The 19,895-nt window shown below is 41.6% G+C and overlaps 1 protein-coding gene across 6 annotated transcripts in view; it reads right to left on the minus strand.

Moving 5' to 3' along the window:
* rnf44 (ring finger protein 44) overlaps nt 1-19,895 on the minus strand; it is a 127,479-nt gene that overhangs the window by 85,184 nt on the left and 22,400 nt on the right. The gene's annotated exons all lie outside the window — the stretch shown is intronic.

A 19,895-nucleotide genomic window follows, 5' to 3' on the forward strand; every position in this document is an offset into this window, starting at 1 on the left:
GGGAGGGACAGTGCACAAGCAGCAGGAACTCAGACAAACTAGAGAGTTTGGGAGAAGATAGCAGAGATACAGATGGAAAGCGGTGGGATGGGTTTGGAGTTCGTAGCAGGGATTAAAGATGACGGTTTCAGTCTTTCTAATATTTCCTGGAGGAAATTGTGACTCATCTAAGACAGATACGGGAGGGTGAGGCCTGATGATGCCCAATGTGATCTAGCCAGATCAGGTGATGAATAGTTCCTTGTGTGTCAGATGCCCTTACCGTGTACATGAAGGAGCAAAGAGGGGACTGCGCCAGCAGGAATAACCAAGATGGAAGAGAGCAAACTATTTTCTGGTGACAAGGACATTACAGGTAGAGTAAATGACTGGATCAGCAGAGAAATATCATGGCAAATGGAGGACCAAAGGCAAAGCAGATTAAAATTTGGAAGTGCTGTTATAAATAACTTGGGAGAAGAGTTCTTTCTATAATTGGACACAGAAGGAAGTGGGGTTAGATGCAATTTCAGGGATGCAGATGTGAGGGGTATAAGGAGGTGGCTGGAGATGGCCTTGTGAGAAGCCATGGGTGCATCATTAATGCTGGTAGGAATGTTTTGAATTGCAAGAGATCTTGAGGACATGAAGGCCGTGAACTCAGGAGAGTTCAGAAGACAGGAAAATACTGAGATGGAGATTGAAATTAAAAAAAAGATGCAAAGGCTGAAGAAACGTAGGGAGCAAGATATCTTGGGGAGGAACTCGGGTGGGTAGATGGGGATCAGTAGATAATGCGGATTTTAAAGGAGAGATGAGATGGATGGAACAAGATGGCGTAGTGAGGGGCAGTGGAAGGAACAAAGTGCCAATGGAATAGGGGGAAAAGTTTAAGGTGTGATTTGGCAAGACGACCCACAATGTCATCGTGCCAGTCTGATAAAGGGAGGGCGCAAACTGGTGGTGGAAAGTATAGCCTGGCAGGAAGGTTTAGTAAGAGGCAAAGGCACCCATAAACTCACATTTAATAAAAGCCAGGATGTCAAATGCAATCATCGACAATAAGGTCTTAAACGGCAAAAGCCTTGTTTGTTTATGTGTATGAATGGACAGTGGACACGGGTCAATGATTGTTGATCTACTGGGAGAGTCCAAGAGTGTAGTGGTGGGAAAAAGTTTGCCACAAGTAGTTTCCAGTGAGCGGAAAGGTTGGCAAGAGAGGACCACTGGGCAGCTGGGTTTCTGTTCATAAGGAGGCAATGCTAAGAAAGGTCCAGAGAGTGGGTGGGCGTAATCAAGGGGGATTGCCTGTAGATTAGTTTTATAAATATCCCTTCTGTTGCCTATCACTAAAGAAAAAATTCAAGGCCATAGAACAGTGTCGCAATTTGGGCAAGGATTAGATAAGCAGATGACAGGAAGAAACAAAGAGCCTAACAGTAATCGTGCAATGATTAAAGTCAAATCAGGGAACAATGGTAGAAGTTAAAGTTAAAGGTGCTTCACCGAATACGTAAAGCATTCATAACAAGATAGACAAATTAGTAGCACAAGAGACTGGTTGCATGGTTGGAAATTAAATATTCCAGGGGACTTGGCATTTTGAAAAGATAAATAAAATGGAAGGGGAGGGATGCAGTGGGGTAGCCTCCGCTTCCTCTGAAGATGCCGAGCTGTCATCAGCTTCCTCCTCCTGCGGCTCCAGTCCTCTCCGCTGTGCTATGTTGTGCATTTCAAGCACACTGCTATCACTGTGCGCAACCTAGCTGGTACATACTGAAGGGGACCCCCCAGATCTATCCAGATACCCGAATCACATCTTAAGCACCCCAATAGTTTTGCTCAATGACCATTCTTATGCTCATGCAGCTTCTGTTGCATCTTTGGGTGTCAGTGGTGGGGCTCCTCACAGGTGTCATCTGCCACATCCTTAGAGGATAGCCCTCATCTTCAAGGAGCCAGCTGCTAACTCTAGGAGGTATGGTTGACTAACTGTAGGAAACTTGAATAGTGTAGAATGAAGGCACTATGGCAGCTCCTTGGATATCTTGCAGAGACTGGCCTGGTGGTTACATACCAGCTAAACATTAAATGGAGTGGAATCCCTTTTGATTGATGAAAACTGCTGGTTGATCGGAGGGTACCTTGATTGCCACATGTGGGATCTAGGACTCTCCAAACCTGGAGGAATCTCACTAGAGCAGCAAGTCTGAGGGTGCTCTTATTTGACTGGCCTCATCAATAACTAAGTAGACATAAATGGTGGCTCTGGCAAAAAGATATCCATCACCTGAGACATGCCCCAGTGCACAGCACGTTCTACAAATGTAACCAGCAAAGGCAAAACATTTTAAATCTGTTATGACCTTGACCGTCACTGACAATGTGTGCCCACATGGTTCCCTTGGAAGGGGGTCTTTTCTTCCTGGAGGTTGCAAATGCTAGCAGTGACCAGTTGCAATCCCCTAACTGACTGAGACATTGGTGTTCAGTCATGTCCAGATAGCTAATCCTCTGCCTGTATATCCTGGGCTGGGGATATCACCTCATGCAAGCTCAAGCTGTGTTCATCCCTCTGCTCTGTGGAATGACAGATGATTGAGGAAAAGGCTGCTGCTGACCTTGCTAGTGCTGCTTCTCTTGTTCTTCATCTGCAGTCCAAGGTAGAGCCGCAGAAGATTCGCCCACGCTGATCTTAAAGCCGGCAGTTGGGAAGGGCAGATCAAAGTCAAAATACGCCAAGGTTGCAGAAATGACCACCAAGGTCTCAGAATTCACCTCCAAAGCAGCGAAAGCATGCTCACAGAACAAAGGCCTTTCGCGGAGGGCAAAAAGTAACTGTCCTATCTCTATATTTAAAAGCCTTACAGCCTGTCAATTCAGGTGAGTTCCTGGAAGTCCAGGAAACCCATGCACTGACACTTAAAGCCAGAGCCCATGATTAAAGATGCAGTCAATTGCATGGTTTAGAGGAATGAGAGGCAATCTCACTAAAACACACAAGATTCTGGGAGGGTTTGACAGAGTAGATGCTGAAAGGCTGATTCCTCAGGTTAGAGGATCTAGAACAAGGGGAAATGGTCTCAGAATAAAGGATTGGTCATTTAGGACTGAGATAAGAAATTTCTTTACTTAGCATTTTGAACCTTTGGAATTCATAACCCAGAGGGCTCAGTGTACAGTCATTGAATATATTCAAGACTAATATTGTTAGATTTTTGATTCTTAGGGAATCAAGGGATTTGGGGAATTGGCAGAAAATGGAGTTGAGGTTGAAGATCAGCTATGATCTTTATAGAATATCGAAGCAGGCTTGAGGGGCCATTTGACCTACTCCTGCTTCTACTTACGATTTTATATATTCAGATTAGGATTAGAGGATGAAAATGTACCCGAGGGTTGAAATAAAAATTCATGACTGGGTGACCAGTAGGAAATAACACAGGAGAGAAGGACCAGGGAAGAGCCAAGAGAAGCCATAAGATTCTGTAACTACTAGCGTTACATAATTTGTAGTGGGGGAGATGTTAAGTAGCTGATAAAGGTGATTACTTCCTTTCACATCATTTTGCAGTGCACGCCCCAAAATCTCTCTATTGTATATTGGCAAGCTATTCCTCAACCAAGACAGTAGTCAGGCAGCCTGCTTTAGGCCTTTGACAAACTGCTCCAGAACAGAGATGTGGTAGAATGCAGGATGGGAGACTCAATCTCCAATTAATGCCATTTTCCGCCTTTTATTAGCTTTTGGCTGACCATGAGGCTGAGATTAAAAATTCACTGTGTACTTAAATTTCAAGTGAAAACTAATGTGCCTGAAATGATAAAACATGACAGTACAGAGTTTAAGATCCTTGTGCTTGCTTGTAATTGGTCTTGTATAATTGGCCGTCTCCTCCAGTCCTACGTCCTAGTCCAGATCCTGTTGTCCTCCAACTGAAGTCTATGCATTTCCACTTCACCATGTTCCACGCTTAGTAGCCGAGTTTTCTATCTAGATCCAACTCTCTGGACTACCTCCCTATTTTCTCTTCCAGTCTTGAAATCCTCAACTTTTTGACTTTGCTTTTGGTTAGCTCTTAATTCTCCTACTGCCAGATCAGATCATTCACCCATGAACAAATCACGTTGGGGGATTTAATTATGTTAATGAGCTATGCAAATGCAAGTTGTTGGTGTACACTCACCCACACTGCAACAGCTCAACATTTATTTTCAGGTCAATAGTGTCAAATATGGAATGGTAACGATGTTGCTAGGATTTCAAGATTGGAAAATAATTGATGTTTTGAGGTGCCAAGTATTGGTGGTATGAGTTCAACAAGATTTTGTATTTTACCTAAATGTTATAAGATTTCATTTGACAGTAGCTGTCAGAGTTAGGAGCTGTCTGGGAAGGGAATTAAGAACAAAAAACAGGTGTGTGACTTCTTGCCCAAAGGAGGCCCGGCAATGCCACTTACAATTGGCTGGAGAGCAGTTATGTACAAAAATATATAAGTATAATTTACAGCCTGCTTCAAATTGGGTAAAAAATATCAATTCAAGGTAAGAGTTTAAGAAACTAAGTTATATCTGCAATTACGACCCACTCACCTTAATTCAAAATAGTTTAATTCAAATTAGCTCATATTTCAATTATATGTTCATTCAATTTTTCTTAAGACACAAAATTCTCATTTACTGTATTATTTACATTTTTTAAAAATCCAATAAATTGAATTAAATAAAGCACAAAATAGCTTTGAAAGAACAGGAGAAAATTGTATTAATGGTTGCCCTTGAACTTGCAGAAGACTCATGTGAGGCAAGAGTTTCAATGAATGGACCCAAATTTATATCTTAAGCTCAATTAATTTTCACAATAAAAGCTTCCATAGTCCAGTCAGTTCTAGCTTGGGCAAAACCTCAAGTAAAAAAGGTTGTTCCTATAATTATTAAATACATTTTTTTTGTGTGGTCTGACAGAGACATTTACAATTTCTCCAAAGACATCAAGGAGGAAAACAGTAGTAGTCAACAGGATAGTGTAAATTTTGCAAATGGAAGGAGCATCACCAAATAAAAAGTTCAGCTTCACTTTTTTTATCCATTTTAAACAGTTTTTTTAAACAGTTAACAACAATGACTGTTGTTTCCTGCAGCCTACAGCCAATAATATACATAAATATATAATAGATCACATATTGCCTACTTTTCTGAAACTGCAAATTGGTTAAAAGCAATAACCTGTACATTATATTCAAACGAAACAATTACAAAAATAACTTGCTTCATGCCAGTAGTAGAGGAAGAGAATTTACATCTATGAATACCAGCATTTACCCTGATAAACATACAAAACTTTAAACAGGCATTGATAATATTTACAAGTGATTTCCTGTACTCATTTCCACATAAGCAGTCTGGCATTCTGTATTTGAAAATCAACAGGTCACCTCAATATTTATTTTTGAAATGTCCTACTTTCACAAGTTTTAATAAAATAATCACTTCTGATGTTAGGCGAATTGGTAATAACATTAGCTTGCACAACATTCATTTTGCACAATAGAACATATTGAGCCAAGAGCCCAATCTGGTTAGACTCCTTTAGGTTTTACCCAGAGTCAATTGACCCTTTCAAAGCCCATTTATGCCTACGTAATAATAAACTTGCCAATAGAGAATTTAGAAAAATAAATTAATATCCAAAAATGTAACTCAAATTTATTTTTGCTAATTTGCTCCTCCTCTCACCTCATCTGAAAATAATGACTCCATGACTGCTGTAATCTATCTAGCACATCATGTGCAAGTCTAGTACATTCTGGCAGGCTATTTTATCAATGCACATTATGTCAATCCAGATCTCACACAAAAAACCCACATGTAGAGATGACTGAATAACAATTAGGAACAAGAATCCCCTTTGATTTTCCCCTTCCTAACCAGAAAGTGGGGAGCTGAAACTAAATGTAGCAACCCTATGACTGTCCTGGCAGTGATAGCTTTAGAACATGGGATCTTCTGTATAATATGAATTCTATAACATAAATGAATATAATATATACTGAACCACAACCCAAACTAATAAATATAGACACACACCTTACGAATATAATGCATGAAACTTCTCATATATGCATAATAGGATTCTGTATACAAACATAATGGGAAATCTGTATTTATAGGAACAGGAGTATGCTATTCAGCCCCTCAAGCCTAATCCACCATTCAAGAAGATAATGGTAAACCCACGTAACCCCCCTTTGCCCCATTTCCTTTAATATCTCTGATACATTTTTGTTAACCAATCTCAGTTTTAAAGCTAACAATTGATCTAGCATTAATTGCCATTTGCAGAGGGGTGTTCCAAACTGCTACCACCCTTGTGTGAAGAAGTGTTTCCTAATTTCACTCCTGAAAGGTCTGGCTCTCATTTTTTGACCATCTCTCCTAGTCCAAGAGTCACCAACTAGTAGAAATCTATCCTCTGTTCCTTTCAATAACCCTTTCAAATCACCCCTTAAACTTCTAAATTTTAGAGAATACAACCCTAGATTGTTTAATATTTCCTGGATGATTAATGTTTCAGGTCCATATATCATTCTAGTAAATTTATGCTGCACCCCATTGAAGGCCAATATATCTGTCCTAAGATGTGGTGCCCAAACTTGCTCACAGTAATCCAGGTGTGGTCTAAGCGGGTATCATACAACAGTGTTAGATTTTCAGGTCAAACTTGTGAATAAGCTCTATTTAAACCCATGAAAGCTTGTTGCTGTTTATTCAAATTGATCATACACTTCGGTTAGGAAATACACACTTCTTCCTGGTCAAAAAGCACACTGATTACAGTAAGGACAGGGGACAGGAGTTTCAGTTCTCTCACCCCCATCTGTAACAATAGATTGCTTCTCACTCACTCTCATATAAAACTCATTTGCTTTATTTTCAAAGATATTTGAACAAAAAAGAGCGAAAATTGGAAAAACTTTATTCTAGTATAAGTTGCAGAGTGCCTTTCATTTTATACACATACACAGTGTGGTATCATGTGGTTAAAAAAGTTTGATTAGAACACTGAAATTAATAGGGAATTTTATGCCAATGGGAAAGAGGGGGTTGCACAAATATCTTTTTCTCCCTTTCACAAGGGCCAACCTGCAAACAACTGATGGAATTAACTATTTTCCACATCGGTTCTAGATCTCAGTGCCATATAAAAATTCAACGTTGTCTATAAATGCAATAATTCAAAAGATACATGTGCATAATTTGCCTTCACATCCTTTAAAGAATTGCTAGGCAACAAGACAAATTGATTTCACTATCAGAATACAAACATAACTTTCACGACACTGGACTCTTCCAGTTTCCTACACAGACTGTCCCAAAGCTACCAACCAGCAAGCTTTCCTATTTGAAACTGAGGTGGCACTGGGCCTAATGCCATAGAACTTTTAAATCACAGCAGCCTCTTCTCACAGTTGAATTAAGTTGTGAATACACCATTTTAGCAACATTTCCACAATTAAGAGTGAAAAATGCAAGTGTAGAAAACCATAATCACACCACCACCCACCCTAATTCTCTTAGGGAGGCTCCGAATACATATCTGCAAAATTATTTAATGCAGCTCCAAATGGTTTAGTTAATCAGTGGCAGCTAAGACAGGTGGGATAAAAACAAATTGGCATGTGCTTCTGGAACAAAGGGCAAGATTCCCCCACCTTACTATGGACGGTCAGAAAATAAACACCCAATGCCAAAAAACCTCTTTAGAAACAAAGATTAGCTAATTCAATTTACATTTCCTCAGAGCAGACCCTCCTGTACCACTGCTCTGAAACTGATGTACACCTGTTTTAGACAACAACTTGCATCTATATAGCACCGTTAAACACCCCAAGGCGCTTTACAGGAATGTTATCGAATAAAATTTGACAGAGTCACATTTTAGGGCAGGTGACAAAAAGCTTAGTCAAAAGAATCATATTTAAAGTTAAAAGGAGAGATTGAGAGGTTTAAGGAAGGACTTCCAGAACTTAGGGGCTTGAGAACACAAGGCATGGACACCCATGGCGGAGCAATTAAAATCAGGAATCTGCAAGAGGCCAGAATTGGTGCAAAGATACTTTGTGGAGTTGTAGGGCTAGAGAAGTTTGCTGAGATAGGGAAAGTCAAAGTCATGGAGGGACTTGGAAAATAAGGATGAGAATTTTAAAAAATTGAGGTGTTGCTTAACCAGGGACCAATGTAGGTCAGCGAGCACAGGAGGGATGGATGAATGGGATCTGTTGCGGCTTAGGACTGCAAACTACACTTCTCATTTACACTAGTTAGACCATACCTAGGATACTGTGGACAGTTTTGGTCCCCTTAGCTAAGGAAAGATATACTGGGATTGGAGGCAGTCCAGAGGTGGTTCACTGGGTTGATCCCGGGTATGGAGGGATTTTCTTATGAGGAGAGGTTGAGTAGGTTGGGCCTATACTCATTGGAGTTTAAAAGAATGAGAGGCGACCTTATTGAAACATTCGGGGGTTTGACAGGGTAGATGCTGAGAGGTTGCTTCCCCTTGTGGGAGAGTCTAGGACCAGAGGGCATAATCTCAGAGTAAGGGGGCGCCCATTTAAAATGGAGATGAAGAGGAATTTCTTCTGAGGGGAGTGAATCTGTGGAACTCTTTACCGCAGAGGGCTGTAGAGGCTGGGTCATTAAGTATCTTCAAGGCTGAGATAGACATTTTAATCAGTAATTAGTAAGGGAATCAAAGGTTATAGGGAAAAGGCAGGAAAGTGGAGTTGAGGATTATCAGATCAGCCATGATCTCACTGAATGGCGGAGCAGACTCAATGGGCTGAATGGCCTACTTCTGCTCCTACATCTTATGGTCTTATATGGGCAGTAGAGCTTTGGATGAGCTAAGGTTTATGGAGGATGAAAGGTGGGAAGACAGCCATGACAGCATTGAAAAAGTCCAGTCTAGAGGTAACAAAGGTGTGAATAAGGGTTTCAGCAGGTGAGTTACTGTATGGCAGAATCAGGCAATATTAGGAAGTTTTAAATAAACAGTCTTAGTGCTGGCACATATACATAATGGGAAACGTAACTCAGGGTCAAATATGACACCAATGCTGCAAACAGTTTGCCAGAGAGAGGGATGGAGTTAAACAAAACAGAAAATGCTGGAAAGACTCAGCAGATCTAGCAGCATCTGTGGAGAGAGAAACAGAGTTAACGTTTTGAGTCCATATGAGCTCTGTAGATGGGTCATACGGACTCGAAACGTTAACTCTGTTTCTCTCTCCGCAGATGCTGCCAGACCTGCTGAGTTTTACCAGCATTTTCTGTTTTTGTTTCAGATTTCCGGCACCCGCAGTATTTTAAATTTATCAGAGGGTTGGAATAGATGGCAAGTGAATGGAGTTTGTGGTGGGGACCGGAGACAATGGCTTGTGAACCATATTCTCCTTAAAATTCAATAAATTTACCTTCCAATCGTTTTACTCATTACAGATAAAATAATTCTTTTGGCAGTGTGTGTTCCTGGAAAAGTTAAAGCTATCACAAAAGCAAAACATTTCTGATGATTCTCTCCTGTAACCATTGGGGCAGGCAATCAAGCAATAAAGTACAACTGAGCAAGAACACCAGTAATTCATTAGAAAAGTCTAACGTTAATAGAGATAAGTGCAATAGAATGTTCTAACGAAGCAACAGTTCAAAAACTAAAGAATCAAGACTACTTTTCCTGTGCTAATTAGGACATTAGTGTGCAATAAATTTTATTACAGCAACCAGAAAGTACAATTCAAAGGCATTTAAAATCCATTCATTCTTCTTCAGTTGGCAAAGATACTTAGACTAAATAACTACTATTCATGAAGACATGTGCAGGAAGTGCTTAACATCAAAGCAAGTACAGAAACAATAGGGTGATCCACACAAAACAAGGGATTATAAAAAGTGCTGGGTATGAGAAACATTTAGCAGAGAAGCTGGCTGTGAGAATTTTAATGTCCACTGTACCACATGCAGCCTTTAATGTCAGTGGGAAGCCTAGACTTTCAGGTTTTAGAAGCACTTCCATTTAAAACACATTCTATGATAGAAAGCACATTGTAAATGAGTTACTGAAGTGGGACACTGATACAGTAGGGTTTTCTTTACATTAAACTCTTATTCATCCTGCATTTCCTGAAGCCACTGAAGGATGGTTTTCCAAATATGCAGCTTATTTGCCATTTACTGATCTGCACCGCTCGTGGGTGAAATTTAATGCCACAATCAGGCCCAGTCTCTCTTGTGAAGCATGTGTTGGCATTTTGACATGGTTCTTTGACCATGGAGACTTCATTGTGTTGAATCTGATCTGTCTTCATCCAAGATCCACACACATCTTCCCCAGCAGGAATCATCAGATAACAGCCAAGAACAAGAATTAGCTAATTTCCTACCCCTTCCCTCTGAAGCACATGAGCCATTTACAACAGCCTGTTGCTATTCTGCTGATATGAATTAATTCAGCATGGTCCAGGGGTCAGAATGGAACATTTCTTGTGTTTATAACTTAGTTGCAGACTGGTTAGTGTATTGTTTCAAATGCTCTGATATTGGAGATTTGTTCTTTTGACAAATTTAGCAGCACCTCCAAAGTAAATGGTAAAATTGAGCAAGAGCAGGGTTTTCTTTTAGTTTTGCAGAGAACAATGTTGGCCACGAATTGTGCACTGGTTTGGAATAATTACCCGACCTTACAACATACACCAGAAGAAAGTTACAGTAGGTTTCTTCAGCAACTCAGCGAATTTATCAGTGATTAGCTGATGCAAAACAGGTCAGCAATGCTCCAGGTTTGAACCCTGATCTGTGCTGAGTTAGCTGATGTCAGCCAGAATAACAGTAGGAAGATTACAGTTGGCTTGGTCAGGGAAGGGGAAATTAACCAGGGTTGTCAATTCTTGATCACTAACCAGCAACTCCTGCTGAAAGTGTGAACTTTAGTTGAGGGTAATAATGGCACAAATCTTCCAGTCACGTGATCATCCGAGATGGTACACCAATTGGGAGATGCGAGATCTGACGCTACAAAAGTCCTGACACAGACATTTGTGGGAATTGACTGGGAAGTTTAAACTTCCGATGGGCTGACTCCATGCTGCCCAGGATCTCCCGCAAATGTCTCCGACCCCAAGTTTAGGATGGAGACTTGGGCCAGATTCACAGGACGTACCTGTAACCAGGAAATGTTGTGCAGTTTAACACAACTGAGCATCCCAACAGATTCCCCAATCATCCACACTCAATAAAAACTTACCTTAAAAACTTACCTGAATATGGCAGCTATTGCCGTAAAAAAAAGAGGTATGTCCTCTCCTTCTCCTGACTCTACTACACTAGCTGAACTTACCCTGGAAGCTCTGCACTGTCTATTTCTGCTTCAGCCAGGATCACAAGAAATGGACAATATCGACAGGTCGAGAAAACTTTGCAGGTAGTGGCAATGCATCCAGCATTGCCACTGACTGGAAGATCTAGGCCAATATGTCTCGGTTCACACATAAATACTGGCAATTTGGATTGAATACTAGAGGATGACTATAATCCATGGAACTCTATCCTGTTGGAGGAGGGAAGTAAAGAAGGAAAGGGGTGGGGGGGAAACCCCTGAAAGAGTAATGGTCAGATTAAAAATGTAAAGAAATGCATCTTGTGAAATTTAGAAACAAGTAACCTTTAGCAGCAGACAAATGCAACTGGTTATATATATTGACCATTCACAACCCCCTCCAGTACAAACCATAAAAAAATACAAAAATACTCCATTTAGCCCAATAAATAAATTGTACCGTCACAAAATGGGAATTTTCTGCAGATATTGATAAAAATTTTAACAGATAAAAAATTTCCTTAGTACCATTAGCAACATTCCAAATTACAGACCCCAGCTTTCAAAGTTAAAATTCAGAACCCCAAGTTAAGGATCTCTGGAGTGTTATGAGCCATGCACTGATTGGCATAGGGTCAAGCAGATTCGAGAATTAAATGCATGGCTCAAGGAGTGCAATGGGAAGAAGGGGTTTTGATTCATGGGACAATGGCACCTCTTCTGGGGAAAGAGGATGATGTTAGACTGCTATTGCCTCCATTTAAACCGAGCTCGGATCAGCATTCGGGCGACTTGTACAACTCAGGCTGTGGATAGGGCTTTAAACGAAAAGAGTGGAGGGATTAGCTGAAAGGAGATTCAGAAATTGAAGAGAAAAGTTTTTTAAAAAATTGTTCAAGGGATGAGCGCATTGCTGGCAAGGTCAGCATTTGTTGCCCATCCCAAATTGCCCTTGAGGTGGTCGTGGTGATCCATCTTCTTGAACCCCTGCAGTCCATGTGGACTACGGTGTGGCTTTCTCAGCCATTTCTTAGGGCAGTTAGGAGTCAACCACGTTTCTGTGGATCTGGAGTCACATGTAGGCCAGACCGGGTAAGAAATGTAGATTTCCTTCCCTACAGGACATTAGTGATCCAGGTGGATGTTTATGATAATTTGGTAGTTTTATGGTCACCATTCCAGAGACTAGCCCTTTTTTTACATTTCAGATTTATTAATTATTTGAATTTACATTCCACCAGCTGCAGTGGTGGGATTTAAATTTGTGTCTCTGCAGCATTCCTTTGGGCCTCTTGATTATTAGTCCAGTAATATTACCACTATGTTACTATTCCCACAAGTCAGGGCAATAGAACAGTGTAGTGACTTGGGTAAAGACAAGCCAGGTGGGACAGGAGAGTTTAACAGTAATAGTGCATCAGAGAATAACATTCATGCAAAGAATAGTAGTAAAAAACTCTTTATGTGAATGAAGGTCTGAAGCATTTTTAATCGGATAGATGAAACAGCTGCACAGGGAGAAATTGTTTAGATTTATTGCCATTATAGAGACATGGCTACAAAGGGACTATAATCTTCATATAGATGAGACAAATCAATTGGCAAAAGTAGTCTGCTGATGAGTTTGTAGAAAGCTTTTGTGACAGTTTCCTGGAACAATATATTGTGGAACGAACTAGGGATAAAGCTATTTTACATCTGGTATTGTGCAATGAGGCAGAGTTATTAGTAATGATGTCATAGTAAAAGCTGACAAAATCCCAGGACCTGATGGCCTACATCCTAGGGTAGGAAAGAGATAGCTGCAGAGATAGCAGATACGTTGGTCATGATTTTCGCCCACTCAACCTCTCTCTGTCCCTTTGCAGACTCCTTATGTCCTCTTCAGAACTTACTTTCCTACCAATCTTTGTATCATCAGCAAATTTAACAAGCATACCTTCATTCAAGTCATTGACATAAATTGTAAATAGTTGAGGCCCAAGCACTGATCCTTGTGGCACTCCACTTGTCACAGCTTGCCAACTCGAAAATGACCCATTTATGCCTACTCTTTCCTGTTAGCTAACTAATCCTCTACCCATACTAATATGTTACCCTCTACTCCATGACCTCTTATTTTGCATAGAATCTTTGATGTGGCAACTTGTTAAATGCCTTCTGGAAATCTAAGTACAGCACATCCACAAGTTCCCCTTTATCTACGTTGTTTAGTCAAATATGATTTCCCTTTCACAAAACCATGCATTAAGATTTTCTAAGTGCCCTGTTATAACTGCCTTAATAATAGATTCTAGCATTTTCTCCATGGCAGATGCTAAGCTAACTGGCCTGTAGTTTCCTGCCTCCCTCCTTTCTTGAATAGAGGGGTCACATTCACTATTTTCCAATCTGATAGAACCTTTTCAGAGTCTAGGGAATTTTGGAACATTTAAGACCAATGCATCTACTATCACTGCAGCCATTTCTTGTAAGATCTAATATGTTACCTTCCATCAGGACCTGGGGACGTGTCAACTTTAAGTTCTAATAATTTTTCTTCACATTGAGGATACCCTCCATTGTGTTGTGTGGCACTACCACCATACTATATGGGATAGATTTTGAACAGATCTAGCAACTCAAGACTGGGCATACATGAGGCTCTGTGGGCCATCAGCTGCAGCAGAATTGTACTCAAACACAATCTGTAACCTCATGGCCCAGAATGTCCCCCACTCTACCATTACCATCAAGCCAGGTATCAACACTGGTTCAAAGGAGAGAGCAGGGGAGCAGGCCAGGAGCAACACCAGGCATAGCTAAAAATGAGGTGTCAATCTGGTGAAGCTACACCACAGGACTATTTACATGCCAAACAGTAGAAGCAGCAATTGATAGACAGAGCTAAGCAATTCCACAACCAGTGGATCAAACCTAAGCTCTGCAGTCCTGCCACATCCAGTCATGAATGGTGGTGGACAATTAGACAACTCACTGGAGGCGGCAGCGGCTCCACAAATATCCCCATCCTCAATGATGGGGGAACCCAGCCCCGCAGTGCAAAAGAAAGCTGAAGCATTCACAACAATTTTCAGCCAGAAGTGCCAAGTGGATGATCCATCTCGACCTTCTCTGGAGGTCTCCAGCATCACAGATGCCAGTCTAGCCAACTCAATTCACTCTACGTGATATCAGGAAATGGCTAAAGGCAGTGGATACTGCAAAGGCTGTGGACCTTGACAATAGTACTGAAGACTTGTGCTCCAGAACTTGCCATGCCCCTAGCCAAGCTGTTCCAGTACAGCTACATTGGCATCTACCCAACAATGTGGAAAATTGCCAAGGTATGTCATGTACACAAGAAGCAGGACAAATCCAACCCAGTCAGTTACCTAGCGCAAAGGAAGATGTTTGTGGTTGTTGGAGGTCGATCATCTCAGCTCCAGGACATCACTGCAGGAGTTCCTCAGGGTCATGTCCTAGGCCCAACCATCTTCAGCTGCCTCATCAATGATCTTCCTTCCATCACAAGGTCAGAAGTGGGGATGTTCACTGATGATCGCACAATGTTCAGCACCATTCGTGACTCCTCAGATACTGAAGCAGTCCATGTCCAAATGCAGCAAGACCTTGACAATATCCAGGCTTGGGCTGACAAGTAGCAAATAACATTTGCACCACACAAGTGCCAGGCAATGACCACCTCCATCAAGAGAGAATCTAACCATCACCCCCTTGACATTCAATGGCATTACCATTGCTAAAGCCCCCACTATCAACATCCTGGGGGGTTACCATTTACCAGAAACTGAACAGGACTAGCCATATAAATATTGTGGCTACAAGAGCAGGTCAGAGGCTAGGAATCCTGCTCACCTCCTTACTTCCCAAAGCCTGTCCACCATCTACAAGGCACAAGTCAGGAGTGTAATGGAATAGTCTCCACTTGCCTGGATGTGTGCAGCTCCAACAACACTCAAGAAGCTTGACACCTTCCAGGACAAGGCAGCCTGCTTGATTGGCACCCCATCAATAAACAATCACACTCTCCCCTATCAATGCACAGTGGGAGCAGTGTGTACCATCTACAAGTAGCATTGCAGGAACTAACCAACCCTCGTAGGCGGCACCTTTCAAACTCATGATTGCTACCATCTAGAAGGACAAGGGAGGCAGATACGTGGGAATGCCACCACCTAGAAGTCTCCCTCCAAGCCACTCACCATCCTGACTTGGAAATATATCGTTGTTCCTTCACTGTCACTGGGTCAAAATCCTGGAACTTCCTAACAGCACAGTGGGTGTACCTACACCACATGGACTGCTGCTGTTCAAGGAGGCAGCTCACCACCGCCTTCTCAAGGGCAATAAGTGATGGGCAATAAATTCTGGCCTAGCCAGTGATGCCCACATCCCATGAATGAATAAAAAAGTTCAGGAAAGGTTCACACGACTGATACCTGGGATGGGGTCGATGGGGGGTGCAGTTATCTTAGGAGTAAATGTTGGCAGACTGGACCTGTATCTATTGGAGTTTAGATGAATGAAAAGTGATCTTACTGAAACAGAAAAGATCTTGAGGGGACTTGACAGGGTACATGCTGAAAGGCTGCTTCACCTTATGGATGGAGATAAGAATTTTTTTCTCTCAGAGGTTCGTGAGTCTTTGGAACTCTCTTCTCTGGAGTGGAGACGACAGGATCAAATGAATATTTTTAAGGCAGAGGTATATAGGTTCTTGAGTACAAGGGGGTCAAAAGTAATAGGGGGTAGGCGGAATGTGCAGTTGAGGCCACAATCAGATCAGCCATGATCTCATTGAATGGTGGAGCAAGCTCGAGGGTCTGACTGGCCTACTCTTGCTCCGAACTCAGAGCAGGACTGGCGATATAGTTCCAATTCAGTAATGTGTGGGACTTGGAAGGCAAGTTGCAGGTGGTGATGGTGGTCCCACCTGTCTCCTGCCCTTGTCCTCCAAAGTGGTAGAGATCTTAGGTTTGGGAGGTGCAGTCGAAGGAGCTTTGGCGAGTTGCTGCAGTGGATTTTATAGATGGCACACACACTGCTGCCAGTGTGTATTGGTGCTGGATGGAGCGAATGTTTAATGTGGTGCAGTGGATGCTGATCAAGCAGGTGCTTTGTCCTGAATTATGTTGAGTTGAGTGATGTTGGGTCCGCACTCATCCAGGTAAGTGGAGAGTGTTCGATCACACTCCTGACTTGTTCCCTGTAGACGGTGGACAGGTTTTGGGGAGTCAGGAGGTGAGTTACTCACTGCAGGATTCCTAGCCTCTGACCTGCTCTTGTAGCCACAGTATTTATATGGCTAGTCCAATTCAGTTTCTGGTCAATAGTAAATTCCAGGATGTTGATAGTGGGGATTCCAAAATCTGGGACTAAAAGTCTGATGATGACCTGAAACCATTGTCGATTGTTGTAAAAACCCATCTGGTTCACTAATGTATTTTAGGGAAGGAAATCTGCCATCCTTCCTTGGTCTGGCCCACATGTGACTCCAGATCCACAGCAACGTGGCTGACTCTTAAAATGCACTCTGAACAAGGACAATTTGGGATGGGCAATAAATGCTCGCCTAGCCAGCGACGTCTATATCCCATGAACGAGTAAAAAAAAATTCAGCGATGGTAATGACATTGAATGTCAAGGGGTGATGGTTAGATTCTCTCTTGTTGGAGATGGCCATTGCCTCGCACTTGTGTGGCAGGTGTGTTATCTGCCACTTATAATCCAAAGTCTGAATGTTGTCCAGGTCCTGTTGCTTGTGAACACTGACTGCTTCATATATGAGATGTTATGAATTGTACTGAACATTGTGGATGTGTGATGATTGCACATCCCCACTTTTGACCTTATGGAGAGAATGTCATTGATGCTACAGCTGAAGATGATTAGGCCTAGGATACCATCCTGAGGAACTGCGACAGCAATGTTCTGAGCCTGAGGTGATTGGCCTTCAACAACCACAAGCATCTTCCTTTGTGCTAGATATGACTTCAACCAGCTGAGATTCCACACACTGCACCCCCCTAACTGCCCCGATTCCCATTGAGTTTAAATTTTGTTCAGGTTCCTTGATGTCACACTAGGTTAAATACTGCCTTGCACTCTCACTTCACCTCATGAGTTCAGCTCTTTTGTCTAGGTTTGGACCAAGGCTGCAATGAGGTCAGGAGCAGAGTGATCTTGGCAGAACCCAAACTAAGCATTGGTGAGCATGTTGTTGCTGAATATGTGCCACTTGATAGCATTGTCGATGACACCTTCCATCACTTTCCTGATGATCCAGAGTTAGACTTATAAGGCGGTAACTGGCTGGATTGGATTGTGGACAGGCCATACCTGGGTATTTTCCACATTGTCAGGTAGATGCCAGTTTTGTAACTGGTACAGCTTGGCTAGAAGTGTAGCTAGTGCTGGAGCACAAGTCTTCAGTACTATTGCTGGGAGGTTGTCCAAAGTCCAAAGCGTTTGCAGTATTCAATGCATTCAGCTATTTCTTGACATCATGCAGAGTGAATCAAATTGGTTGAAGATTGGCATCTGAGATTCTGGGGACCTCTGTAGGAGACAGAGTTGGATCATCTGGCTGAAAATGTTTGCAAATGCTTCAGCCTGGTTTTTTGCAAAAACATGCTGGGCTCCCCCATCATTGAAGTAGGGAAATTTGTAGAGCCTCCTCCTCTCCGGTTTTTTGTTTAACTGTTCACTGCCATTCATGACTGGACTACAGAGCTTGGATCAGATTTGTTGGTTGTGGGATCGCTTTGTTCTGTCAATTGTATGCTGCTTCTGCTGTTTGATATGCAAGTACTCTGTGTTGCAGTTTCACCAGGTTGACACCTCATTTTTAGCATGCTTGGTGCTGCTCCTGGCATGCCCTCCTGCACTCTTCATTGAACATTATAAACAAATTGTATGAGAGCAGTTGTGAGGCCAAGTGAGTACTGCCTATCCCCACCAGTCTTAATTAGGACAGACCACTTCAAAATTATGCAATTATGTGGTGTGCAGCTCAATATGTTGTTAGTTGATATTTATACTCCTCGCATTAGATGAGTGTCATTTAACCTGGGGGGGGGGGGGGGGGGTGTGTGTGTGTGTGGAGGAGGAGGAGGTGGGGTGGGGGGGCGGCTGGTAAAATACTGTCAACCTTACAAGACTTGAATTTTGATCCTTCTGAACCTGAAGTTATCAATACCAACAGTCACCACCAATTTAAAGCCTCAAAAAAGAGTGTGCTATAAGTTCTTATGTCGTGCCTTCACCACCAAGTCCTGGGCTTGAATTCAGCTCAGATTAACAGAATGAAAGCTTCTTTTCTCTACCTAGTAAGAGTTATTAGTGAAAGAATCAGCGAGTTTCAACTCAAGCCCAGGGCTAAAGTCACACTATGTATACAAAAAACGTTACGTCCCTAGCATATGTATCAGAGAACCATAAGGAAATACATCGGAAAAAGAAGAGATTGTTGCATCAAGACACAAGTGAATAGCCAACAGCAAGTCACTGTGTTACACCCTAGCCAATTTTATTTTCCTTTTATATATGGTCATTGCCTACCCTTTCTATATCACTTGCTGCAACTTAGCATCCATTTTTGTCTGCATATGCCTGTGTGACGCACTTTGGGATGTTTTCTCTGTGTTACAAGGTTTTATAATAATGCAAGTTGGTACTGAAAAGGGAAATGTTCTATTTCTCCAGAACTGATATTCCTCACATTAAAGGTTTGTACAACTTTACTGTTTTGATGCAGTTTTCTATATTGCAACCAGATTTCCACAATACAATGTGAGATTTGGAATAAACATTTTTATTTTCCCTAACTAGACAGTTGCCAATATACTTAATGTTCGAAGAATTCATCAGATTTAAGTTTTGATCATCTTAAAAAAAAAAGCTGTGTCTAGCAATTAATTGTGTTGCATGTTGCCATTGAGAGACCAATGTTTAATCTGGCTGTCAAGATGTTGGCCTATTGACAAGAACTAATAAATTACTCACAGTGGTGGACTCTTCCTTCAAATGATGCATTGTTATTAAATTGTGACCCAATGACATCTGTCTCAAAATTTATCAGCAAATTGAATGGATTTTTTTTGGCTTTGTCATGCAAATCCCACTTGCATCTTCAGTGATTCTGATGTTCATTAATTCCCAACATTTTCCCAGCACTGTTAATATACAACAGGTGCAGGGCAGTAAAATCCTGAGGAACCTGGCAAGGTCCCATGGGAGAGATGTGAAACCACCAGTTGTTTGGACCAGATAATATACAGAAATGTTTACATACAAACGAGCCTAGTGTTTGGAAATTAAATAATAAACATATATACTCAATTTTTTCTGCAACTTAAAAATCAGAAAAGACATTTTAAACTATTTATAACCATACTATTTCAGATATTAAGAATTAAAATAAGAGTACAGCATGGAGCTACTTCATGAAGTCTATCTTACCTAAATATTAAGATGGTGCTTAAACGTCAAAGATTGTTTTATTTGCTATATGTATAATGTGATGCAGATACACTTG

Source organism: Cetorhinus maximus, chromosome 10, assembly GCF_964194155.1.
Source record: "Cetorhinus maximus chromosome 10, sCetMax3.hap1.1, whole genome shotgun sequence".
NCBI lineage: Eukaryota > Metazoa > Chordata > Chondrichthyes > Lamniformes > Cetorhinidae > Cetorhinus > Cetorhinus maximus.